The sequence below is a fragment of the Solanum stenotomum genome, chromosome 9 (genome assembly GCF_019186545.1).
Source record: "Solanum stenotomum isolate F172 chromosome 9, ASM1918654v1, whole genome shotgun sequence".
Taxonomy (NCBI): domain Eukaryota; kingdom Viridiplantae; phylum Streptophyta; class Magnoliopsida; order Solanales; family Solanaceae; genus Solanum; species Solanum stenotomum.
The window spans coordinates 52,328,424-52,340,963 of NC_064290.1; positions in this window are offsets into that span (position 1 = coordinate 52,328,424).

Consider the following 12,540-nt stretch of genomic DNA (forward strand, 5'->3'; position numbering starts at 1 on the left):
TGAAATTGAAGAAAAGAAATGTCATGTTATGCTTTTATCTTTTGAGAAATGATCCTATAATTAAAAGAATATTTATAAATGAATCATAAGATTGATCTCCTATTATTGCACATAAATAGAAAGAATGATCTCTACCCTTCATTTTTGTGAGAGAATCCAAAATAAAAGACTAAAAAATAGTAACGATACCTCAAAAATTATTAAGCTTCGATAAGTATCCCCTTTCATCTTAAATCAGATGTCTCATGTTGGAGTCTTAATAATAAAATCGTATTGATATAACCCAAAGTAAAACTTATCAATGCGACTTTCATTTCATAATTTTAATCAAGTTTCAAAATGAATATCAAATAACAACGAGTGAACCGAAAAAGAAAATATTATAAATATGGTGAATATACATTATGCTGAATGATAAAATGATATGATTTTGATATTTATATTCCATATCTAATAATTTTCATTCTATTCGAAATATATACAAACAACTAAAAAAAATACATTTTTTCACTATCAAAATCTTTTTCTTTAACTACTAGATAAAGTACTATAAATTTAAAATCTGCATGAACTGATTCCTGCAAAATATGCCAGTAAATCGAATCAAATCAATAGTACCTATATTTACACGTTAGCTAGAGATCATGAGCATGAGAAAATTGTGAAATATTAATTTATTTATGTTATATAACAAAAATAATATCATACTCAGTGTATATTCGAAGAATAGCTGAATAGTTCTTCCATAATTGAGTATGTACATTTAACCTTTAACTATTTGAATTATGCGGTTTTCGTCCTTAAAATTAACAAAAAATTAACTATTTAACAAAATGATTATTTTAAAATATATAAAATAAAAAAAAGTATCGGTGATTCTAAATACTTGAAGAATTATGTATATAAGATTAAAATTACATTATATATATTAAAAATATACCATTAGAATGATTAGTTTAAATATATAAATTGATCTCATTTGCTTCTTTGTTTGCTCCTTAAAGCTNGAAGGTTGTTAGGTTGTTATTAAGTTTCCAATGAGAAGTTGACAGGTGGCCGGATAAGTTAGTTAGTAATTAACTTTTGTAAATGTACTGTATATAAGTGGATCCATTATTGAAATAAAAATCATCTCATCATAACACAATTACTCTCTATTAGTTTCTTCTTTTTCCTTCTGTAAAGCTCATCAATGGTGGCCTAAGTGCAGATTTTATCATGGTATCAGAGCTTGTGTCAATTTCAGGTTCCACTGTCTAGAAGCCTGTTTCAGACCATATAAGGATTTGAGTAGCCTGCATACCTTTGACTCCCCCTGGCTACTAAAACCTTGTGGCAAAGCCATGTACACCTCCTCAGAAAGATCACCATTAAGGAATGCATTATGGACATCCATTTGGAAAATAGGCCAATGCCTAAGGGCAGCCAATGCAATCACAGTCCTAACTATGGTCATTTTTGCTACAGGGGAAAAAGTATCATGAAAGTCAATGCCTTCCTTCTGAGTATACCCCTTAGCTACTAACCTTGCTTTAAACTTTTCTACAGTCCCATCAGCATGATACTTTACCTTGTAAACCCATCTAGAACCAATAGGAACCTTCCCAGATGGCAAATCCACCACCTCCCAAGTATGATTATGTTCTAAAGCCTCAAGTTCAAGCTTCATAGCTTGAATCCACCTAGGATCCTTAACAGCTTGGGAATAAGAAGTAGGCTCAGAAATAGGAGAAAATGAGGCAACAAAAGCCTGAAATGGATAAGAAAGATGAGAATATGAAAGATATGATTGAATAGGATAAAGAGAACAAGAACTAGCAGAAGTAGAAGAAGTAGTAAAGGGCAAAGAATGATGAACATAATCTGTGAGCCATATGGGAGGCTTAGTAAGTCTATTTGATTTTCTTAAAGGAACATGAGATGCAGCATCATGTGAAGAAACAACAGGTGAGGAGGAAGAAAGATTAGGACAGTCAGGATGCTCATCAGGAAGATCTAATGAAGATACATGAGGAGAATCTGGCATAGCAATAGTAGAAGAGTCCTTAGAACCAGGAAGAAACTGTGACTTAGGATGAGAGAAAGGAAACATATTCTCATGAAATGTAACATCTCTACTGATTATAAACCTTTCTGCAGCAATGTCGTATACCTTGTAACCTTTCTGAGCAACAGAATACCCCATAAAAACCCCTGTAATAACCTTGGAAGAAAATTTGTCATGAAAAACAGGAATAGTAGCATAACAAAGACACCCAAAAGTTCTCAAATGAGACAGAATGGGTGGTGTACCATGAAAAACTTCATAAGGTGAAATGATATTTAGGACAGTACTAGGAAGCCTATTGATAATATAAGTGGCTGTAAGTATACAGTCACCCCAGAACTTGATAGGTATACTAGCCTGAAACCTAATAGCCCTTGCTACTTCTAGGAGATGCCTATGTTTCCTCTCCACAACTCCATTTTGTTGTGGAGTATGAACACAACTACTTTGGTGAATAATCCCTTTGGTCTTTAAGAAATTAGTGGATAAAGTGTTAAAAAACTTAGAACCATTGTCTGATCTCAAGATTTTTACTTTGGTAGAAAACTGGTTCTCAACAAGAAGAATAAAATCTTTAAGCAACACAAACACATCACTCTTAAGCCTTAGTAAAACAGTCCAAGTCATTCTCGAAAAATCATCTACAAGAGTAAGAAAATACTTGAATCCATTATAAGTGGGAACCCTGTAAGGTCCCCAAATGTCAGCATGAACAAGATCAAACACAGATGAAGTTTTAGAAACACTAACAGGAAAAGGCAACCTAGTCTGCCTAGCTAAGGGACAAACAAAACAATGACAATAGCCAACATCATCTAGTAATCTAGTTATTACAGGTATCTTTTTCAAAACAGAAATGGAGGCATGACCTAGCCTTTGATGCCATAAATGTGACACAGAAACAGATACTGCAGTAGTCATGCATTTGAAAGGAAAGCTTTTAGCAGGTGTTGAAGGACTAATGATGTATAAGCCACCCTCTTGTCTACCAATCCCCTTCACCTTGCCACTTGAGAGGTCCTAAAAGAAACAAAAATCAGGGTAAAAATGTACTGAACTATTAAGCTCTCTTGTATACCTAGCTACAGACAGTAAATTGGTGTTAAACTTAGGTATACACAGAACATTGTGAAGAGTTTTAGAGGGCAACAAACTATAGGATCCTGTATGTGTAATCTCAGTGCTCTGACCAGTAGGAAGATGAACATAAGTAGGTTTAGATGAAGGAATTGGATTTATCAGTGAACTCAAGGAAGAAGTCATGTAATTTGAGGCTCCAGAATCAATAATCCAACAGTCTGATTTAGTGGAACCCATATCTGCCAAATTGGCTACATCTATTGGTAAATCTTCCTTGTCCTCTCCTTTATTCTTCTTCTTTAAATCTTACATCATTTGCACAAGCTGCAAGTATTGATCATTATTGAGACCTTGGAAAACAGAACCCATACTACCATTCCTTGAAATATGCTCTTCCTGACTTATCACATTATGTGCTGATGATTGATCATAAGAGGTCTTCCTTCTATTATTGTTAAACTTGAACCCTAGAGGGTATCCAATCAACTTGTAACATGTTTCTCTAGTATGACCCTTTAACTTGCAGTAATCACACTTTAATTCTGTGTTTGGATTCCTTCTAGGTCTCATATTAGAGACATTTGCAACAATCAAGGAGCTGTGAGTCCCTTCTACTGGTGAAATGCCCAAGATTCCATTACTTTCTCTTTGGATCTCTTCTTGAATCATCATAGAATACGCTTGATCCAAAGTGGGAGTAGGTGTCATCATAAGAATTTGACTTCTTTGTGGAGCATAAGTCTCATTTAGGCCCATCAAGAATTTCATAAACTTCTGCTGATGCAAATAAGCTGTGAAATTCTTAGATTTATCACAATCACATGCTGGAAAAGGAATTATAGACTCAAGCTTATCCCACAAATCATTCAACTTAGAGAAGTAAACAGAGATGTTTTGAATCCCTTGATCAATCATACAGATCTCCTTGTGAAGCTGAAAAATCTTGGTTGCATTTACTTTATCAAATCTTTCCTTAAATGCCTTCCAAACCTTGTGAGTACTCTCAGAATATACAATGCCTTTTCTCAATTCTTGAGTCACAGAACTCATGATCCATGACTGTACAATCCCATTACACCTATCCCACTGATGTAACTTGAACTCATCCTCCAGATACGTTTCTCTCTTGCAAGATCCATCAATGAAACCTACTTTATTCTTTACTAGCAGAGACAACAACATCGATCTACTCCATTCTGAATAATTACCAGTTCCTGTCAACAGTTGAGGAACGAGAGAGATACCCGGTGTATCTGAATGTTGCATATACAGTGGGTCATTGCGATCCAATTGAGGAATTGTTCTTGGACCTGTTACTCCAGTACCAACAGATTCTGAATTGTCTCCCATTGTTGAAAAAAAAACTTTGAATTAGATAATCAGTAAGGAAGAACAAGAATTTCAAGGGAGAACGAAAAAATGGGGGAAATCAGGAAATCAAGAAGAGTTTCTTCTTTTTCCTTCTGTAAAGCTCATCAATGGTGGCCTAAGTGCAGATTTTATCATCATGAGCATGAGAAAATTGTGAAATATTAATTTATTTACGTTATATAACAAAGATAACAATACCATACTCAGTGTATTTTCGAAGAATAGCTGAATAGCTCTTCCATAATTGAGTATGTACATTTAACCTTTAACTATTTGAATTATGTGGTTTTCATCCTTAAAATTAACAAAAAATTAACTATTTAACAAAATGATTATTTTAAAATATATAAAATAAAAAAAGGTATTGCTGATTCTAAATACTTGAAGAATTATGTATATAAGATTGAAATTACATTATATATATTTTTGAAAAATATACCATTAGAATGATTATTTTAAATATATAAATTGATCTCATTTGCTTCTCTGTTTGCCCCTTAAAGATATCAATGGTGTCCTAATTAATAATTTTTAGTCTTTACACATTTAACATTTAATTTTTATTAAATTCAATTTTTTTTAATACACATAATTCTTCAAGCATTTAATTACGAACCAAAACACATCAAATAATTAAAGGTTAAATATGTATAGTCAAATAATATACGAACTAAAACAAAAACTATGCATCAATACAGAGATTAAAATCGTTATTTTCCCAATAAATAAATATTATTTTACATAAAATCTGACGGTATTTTTTGAACCCAACAGATTGGCTTACTTTTGAACAATGCTTTGTTTGCTATGAAAACTTTATTCTTGATTACGAGAATTTGTATGAAAGTCTTTTATTTGCTTTTTTACCTACATAAATTTTCAGAAGTAGTCAAATTAAACTACATAAAACAAATTTGTTAGAATCTTGGTGTAAATTTAAATTAGTCGAGCGTAAAATGATCATGTGAAATACTAACCAACCAAGAGTATTTTGTTCTCACGAATTGTTTGGTTCACTAAATAAGGTGAGATCAGGTTTATATAATATACCTGGTTGTGACCGTACATATTTATTCATAAATCAAATACAATATCAATTTTATTCCATTAGTCGAAAAATTATATTCCATGAATAATTTAACCGAACCAAACAACCCCTTAGTGTTTGCTCAAGAGAAAAAGAAGGATGAGAGATTATTTTTGCTAAACAATTAAGAGCATATTAAAAGATTATTGAGACACAAAATTAAACATATATAAACATACTAGTTTAGGAAGTCAATAATACACAAACAAATTCATGAAAAATACCAAAGTAATCACCATACGATCACTCCAACAACTTTAAACAAACATTAAACATAAAAACATTCACCCAACAATAACATAGAAAATATTACTCGAGATGTGCATAAGCTGATCCAAACACGACTAATAATAATTAACCTTCTTGTAGTTGTTGGATTTGTTATGATAAGTAGTGGTCTTCTTGCACTTAACACTAGTTTCATACTCAGTAGTAACACCATGAGTTTTGTCATTCACTTTATAAGTCGATTTATAATTAGCTTCCTCTCTATAACCTTCACGTCCACTACGCCTATCAACAAATTCACCAGACTTGTAACTTGTCTTGGTACTTGTTTGTATTTCACCAGAATTGTAACCTTTTGGTGCTTTAACAAATTCTACTAAACCAACACAAGGAATAACATTATCATTGTTTTTTCTAGCCATTTGGAACAAAGTAAGAAAAGGTGAAAAGAGAAGAGAAATGTGGATTTCTTTTTTGGTGATTTGGGTTGTAATATATAGGGAAAATTGTAGGGTAACAAAAGGGTATATTGAACGTTTGATTTATTGATTTTGGATGTGTAACGTTTGTTTATTTATGTGCATGTACTAGTAATAATTACTTTTTACTAGGTGGGAAAGATAAGAGAGAATGTTTGGTTTAATAGTCCATTATGGATATAATTTTAGTTAAATATATTATGATAATGTATTCAGTGAAATTTTACAAGTGGAGTCTGAAAAGGTAAAATATATACAAATTTTATTTTTATCTTTGTGGAGTAGAAAAGACTATTATTCTGCTCGAACGGTAAGAATATTTTTTTTTGGTAAAATTGTAAGTGGCACAAGAGATATTTTTTCTCGATTACTTGCTATATAAAGTGTTATTACGACTAATTATGTTGTGGATTAATGATCTTTTATGATTATCTGGAATTTGGATTGAAGAAAAAAGGGAATGACATAAATTCTTCCTTGAACTTGTTTTGAAAAATCAGTTACACGCTTAAACTATGACGATCCATACATATCTTTAGTATCTAAAAGTGAATTTATTTACCCCCTAAAATTGACATGGCAAAAAAATAAAATAAAGGATAAAAAATGCACGTCATAAAAGTTTAAGTTAAAAAAAAAAAATCAAAATTCTCTTTACACTCCACACTCCCCCACCCCCCACCCCCACAGATACACATATTTCTTCTTCACACCCCATCCATTACCCTCTTCTTCTTCATTCTTTATTTTTCATCACAACATCAAAAACATCACAATGGCGTGAGTTTGTTGTGGTTGTTTGTTAGTTGTTTAGATCTAGAAGTGCAAAGCTCACTGAAACGTCATTGGAGCCATGTTGAAGCTTTGAACTCGCCGGAACACTTGCAACAAAAATCAAAATAAAAAAAAAATCGAAAAGGGGTAAGGGAGAGAGATTTGGTTAGGTGTTTTTCGATGACTGATTTGGAATTTTTGGGGGTTGTTTGTGGTTGTTTAGGTGGTTGTTCTTCCCCGGAGATGGGTTGGATGTTCTGAAAAGAAGAGGGGACGGCGTTGTGGAGGTGAGTTTGTGATGATGATGGGTTGACTCTTCTTCACGGGAGAAGAAGAAGAGAATTGTGATATAAATTCAAATGAATGATTTTCTGGTGAAATTAGAGGTAAAGAGGGTAGGGTTTAGCGAGGAAAAAGATATAATTATTAGAGAATTTTAATAATTAATTAGTGTAAAATAGAGTTAACAAAAGAAAAGTTGATTAATAAATAATAAAATAAAAATAATATATATAAAATTATAATTTCTAACGTGGCACTGATATGACATCGGGTGTAATCGACCACATACTGTGAGAGTGGTGTTACCCGTCTTAGGATGATATTAAATTCACTTTTGAATAGTAAGGCCGATGTGTAATAGGTTGTCATAATAGTTTAAGCGTGTAACAAACTTTTCCTTACAAGTTTGAGGAGAAATTTGTTTTACTCGAAAATATAAACAAAAGAAAAATGACTGAGTTTTCAAAAAATCGATTAAACTTATGATTTAAGAGAAATCAAATTTCCAAAAGAACAGAGTCGTCACTTAATCTTTAGTAAAAATCAAGAAAAAATCAAAGGTTTTCAAAAGATTTAAACAGATAAAATCAATTGAAAATAAAAGGGTTCGAAGTTCAATGTACATTCCGAGAAAGTGTTAGGCCCTCGGAATACCCGCTAACTCGCGGTTGACCGGCGATTTGACCAAAATGATTTTGAATAATTTTGAAATTTTAACTTAAGTAAAAGAATTCATTTATTTTAACTAATTATTTTTAAAATTTAACTAAGTAAAAAACTCACGACTTTGACTAATTTTGAAAGTTTAACGAAGTAAAAGAACTCATTTATTTTAACTAATAATTTTTCAAATTTAACTAAGTAAAGAACTCACGACTTTGACTAATTTTGAAAGTTTAACGAAGTAAAAGAACTCATTTATTTTAACTTATTCATTTATTACTATTATTATTTTTTATCATTCTATTTATCTTAAGGGGGAATGAGCTAAAGGAGAATTTTCTATAGGCGAATGGATCATAAAATGTCAACAAGACAAATATTAAAATAAAAACTAAGCAATAAAATATATATACTTTAATTCAAAAATAAAATGAAATGACCATTTTTAGGGAATTTAGTTAAGTTAAACCATAAAATAATTAAAACGTTAGTCAAATATAACAAAATAAATGAGAGCAAGGAGAGGAATATTAAATTTGGGCCTTTGGCCCAAATCTTGGACTTGCTGAAATTCCCTTGGGCTTTTGGCCCCATTTTCCTTCAAGAAATTTGTGTATACACATCACGTATACCATTGTATACGAGCCATATTTTAGACCCTTTTTCCTGTGTATTTGAGCCGTATTCCTCACATATATATGTAGCCTGGTTTTGGCATTCAAAAATCTGCACTTCTTGGTTTCAGCCCTGTATTTTGACTTTTTAGAACCTGAAAATTCGATTTCTACTCCTTATTTATTGGCTTCAACCTGCCCGTCAGTTTCAAAGGGACCGGCTGGCTCAAGCAATAAAAATAAAGCATTTACGGCTCGACTCGAAAATGCAAGGAAGAGATGTCGATCACAGACTCAAAGGGGTTCACACACCACACGACAAAAAGGAAAAAAATTAGTATTTTGAAATGAAGAAAGACAAACAAATGAGACATGATTCTAATTAAAACAAGAATAATTTAAGTGTCTCAAAATTCAAAGGGGGCTACCAAAGTCACTGTTCTGGGCAACACATGACATTAAGAAGGCAAAATGAACTAACTATATATATATATATATGTATATATATCAGCAAACGAACACTCAGGAAAAAAAAAGGTGAACAAAGAGAAAATGAAATAAAGCTAGGAAAAACTGAACACTAAACTATTGAAACTCCAGATGTAGACACATTCCCAGACACATACATATATACGAAAATAAAATCTGTAAAGAAATGGACATGGACATAAGTAAACAGACTTAGAAATATTCAACTAAAAATAAGCATGGATTGTCACTCGGACCTTATGAAACTAAGATTAGGAACATCTATTATGCAAAATTAAGCTACCGCCTAACAAGACATTATAGACAAGAGGAAGAACAAAATCAAGCCAAGACCGACCACAACGATCTTTATATTGTATTGACGAAAAACAAGAACAAACCAAACAATACAACTAACACATTCACAACCAACATTAAGCATACGATACACAAGAGTCTCATTTCAGAGACGGAAAAGAGTAAAAGAGAAAGAAGTTTACCTTTTGGTCGAGCAGGAACTGGGACAGGACGAACTGAGCGGTAACAATCTTTCACCACCAAAATACGATTCCCAAAAATTCAATGAGCAGCGAGAACAAAGACTAAGCCCAAAAATCCCCTTTCGGAGACTAATCTATATATAATAGTATAGCTGGAGTTTTTAGTGTAGGTTTATCTGACCAATTCTTATATTTTTTCCCAACTTTTTTCCAATATAAAATTTTCCAAACTCCCAAAATTTCTTTTTTTTTTCTCCCCCTTAACAGTAAATAATGAACAATATAAATAAAAGGGAATCCGGTTCGGAAAAAATGGGGGGAAAGGGTGAAAAACTGATAGGAAAGGGTCAATTCGAAATTCAAATGCCATCAATTTCTTTCACCATTGAAGGAAGGGAGGCATACTTTTTCTGAAATTTTTGCCCTATTCCGGAAGGGGAAAGGGCAAATCGACGCCTCAAATCGACTCTAATGTCCTTGAGATGCCACGTGGAGCGATCTCACGTTGACAAGGACGAAAAAACGCGTGCTGGACTGCTGGAAGCCTGGAACAGTATTGGGTTATTTTAAATCGTTTGAAATTGAAGAAACTCGATGATTAATTTATAATGTGGAGGTCCAAAATTGGGCATCAACAAAATTTATGTTTTTTCCCAAGAAATACATATTATGATTTTATCTTATAAAAAGGGGAAAAGGCATAAATTTCCCCTCAAATTTGTACCGAAAAGTCAGTTACACGATTAAACTATTATGACGACTTATTATACATTTTTACTATTTAAAAGTGAATTTAATACCACTCTCAGACGTGTATCACCCCTCTTGTGTGGTGTATTACCCTCACTGCCATACCAGCGCCACGCCAGAAATTATAATTTTTATATTTCTTTTATTTTTTTCTTAATTAATTAACTTTTTTTAAAAATCTATTTTCCACTAATTAATTATTAAAATTCTGTAGTAATTATATCTTCTTACTCACTAAATGCTACCCAATTTATCACTAATATCAACTAAAAAATTATTCATTTGAATTTATATCACATTTCTCTTCGTTTTTTTCGATGAAGAACAATCAACTCATCACCACCACAAATCCACCTCCACAACATCATCCTCTCTTCTTTTCTGAAGAGTCAACCCATTTCGGGCAAAGAAAAGCCACCAAATTATAGCCACCTAAACGACCAAAAATTTCAAATCAATTAACGACAAATACCTAACCAAACCCCTTTTCCTTACCCCCTTTCTGATTTTTCTCGTTTGCTTTCTGTTGCAGGTGTTCCGACAAGCTCAATGCTTCAATCATTGCTCCAATGAAGTTTTGCACTTCTAGATCTGAACAACTAACAAACAACCACAAAAACTCAAGCCATTGTGATGAAAAATTAAAAGTTGTGCTGAAAAATAAAGAATGAAGAAGAAGAGGTTAATGGGTAAGGGCAGAGGCAGATCTAGGATTCAGAGGTTGTGCGTTTCACGTATTTAAATAGGATAAACGGGTTGGTTCCTTCTATTTACTGATATTTGTAAATAACTTGGTCAAATATGCATATTTAGTAATTTTTCTTTTAGATATTCTTATACTCCTTTTGTCCCATTTTATGTGGCACCATTTCCTTTTTGGTCAGTCCCAAAAAGAATGTCACATTTCCTAATATGGTAAGTATTTAAAGATACAATTCCTCTTTTACCCTTGTTGGTTTCACTTAATCTTAAAATAATACTCCAATACATTTATGAGGAGAGAGAAAAGTGAGTCTACTTTTTAAAGGGCAATTTGGTAAACATTTCAAAGTCTTTATTTATTTCTTAAACTCCATGCCCGATCAAATGTTGCCACATAAAATGGGACGGAGGGAGTATTAAAGATACCTGAGTAGTTCAATTTTTTTGATAGTAATAGGAGATCTATTCTCTAAAACCTTGAGGAAATTAGAGATTCTCCACCTTAGAAATTTGAACTTGTATAAATCACCTAATATCATTACTTTATTGTATTCATATTTCATTGCCTCAATGTGTTATTGGAGATATATAATTGAGAGAAAATATATTAAAAAATTATATCTTCAACCAGTCGTCTTCGCTTAAGATATATAGTTGAGAAAAAATATTTAAAAAAATTATAACTTCAATCCGCATAGCATGACTTAAAAGATTGAAAGAACCTTGCTTCAAATTCAAAAAACTCTAATATAATAATATCAATCATTTTTAAAACTTTATTTGTTTATTTTTAATTAAAATACTATTAAAATATATTTTTATTAATATTTATATGATATTCAAAATTTGGTACTCATTAATAATTAATATAGAATATATACGCAACACTAATATCAAAAGATAAATACTTAGTGAAAGAGAATTTTTTATAAAAGAAATTAGGAATTAATTAAAGTAAAAAATAGTCAATTGGATTATAAATAAATAATGATAGCAAATAAGGAAGAACTAAAAGGGGGGAGGGGGGGGAGGCTGACAAAGGGTTTCGACCCTCAACATCTGTGAGGTGGTCTCAACCTTTTACCAATAACACCAATAAGGATTATGGTTCATGGGAATATATGAATAATTTGTATACATATATACATACATACATACATACAAAGTTTTAACCGAGACACTGAGTGTCGTGGTACCCCCACCGATACACATAGATCCGCCCCTCTGTAGGGGTGTGAAGAAGAAAGATGTGTGTGTAGGAGTATGGAGTGTAAAGAGGATTTTTTTTTTATTTCTTTTTATAAACTTAAATTTTAATGCGTATTTTTTTATTTTATTTTTTTACCACGTCAATTTTAGGGGATAAATAAATTCACTTTTAGATAGTAAAAGTGTGTAATATATCGCTATGATAATTTAAGCGTGTAATTAACATTCAAGGACAAACTCAAGGGGGAATTTATGCCTTTATCCTATAAAAATGATCATATAGTTA